We start from the raw sequence: 598 nt of genomic DNA, 5'->3' as shown, positions 1-598 counted from the left end.
AGACTCCAACTCAAAAAAAAAAAAAAAAGATTTGGTTACTATGAAATGGCCCCTCAGAATCTCACTATGCTTGGCTGAACTGATCATAGCTGCTTTAAAGCTGAAACTGAGGTGGATTATTCAGTGTAGGTTAGACACAGATAGACAAGTTTCTTGTAGGCATTTTAGATTAACATAGGGGAAGCGTTCAGACATCTTTCTTATCGGTACATGACCTCCACTCAACTAACCAGGCACACCAGACCTGAAAACCTTGGCAGCTGGAATGTGGATCTACCAGTGTAGTAAATCATAGAAACAATAGGGAATTACCCAAAACACAGAAATTATGTTCTAAGCCCAAACCTAGTTAAGCAATAGCTTTATTTAGAAGATTATTGTGACCTTAGAAGATTGAGAAATGATAATCAAAACTCGTGACCATATCACTGCAGCCCACCACTCTCAGCTCATGGTTTCCTTAACCATAGTTGTAAAAGTACATAAAGCATCCTATCAAAGGCAAGCATGTGCTTATGGGACCCATGCTCGGTCTTGAGCATGCTTCTTTCTTTCTAATAAATTCTGTCTTAAACCATTCTTTTTTTTTTTTTTTTTG

General features: G+C 37.8%; 1 protein-coding gene across 2 annotated transcripts in view; it reads right to left on the bottom strand.

Moving 5' to 3' along the window:
• Window positions 1-598, bottom strand: part of SCRN1 (secernin 1) — an 84,231-nt gene that overhangs the window by 66,659 nt on the left and 16,974 nt on the right. The window lies entirely within an intron of this gene.

The sequence above is a fragment of the Carlito syrichta genome, unplaced genomic scaffold, assembly GCF_000164805.1.
Source record: "Carlito syrichta isolate Samal-C Ts95f unplaced genomic scaffold, Tarsius_syrichta-2.0.1 Scaffold311717, whole genome shotgun sequence".
NCBI lineage: Eukaryota > Metazoa > Chordata > Mammalia > Primates > Tarsiidae > Carlito > Carlito syrichta.
The sequence above is the reverse complement of the archived record's forward strand: the minus strand, read 5'-3'. Positions and strand labels throughout refer to the sequence as shown.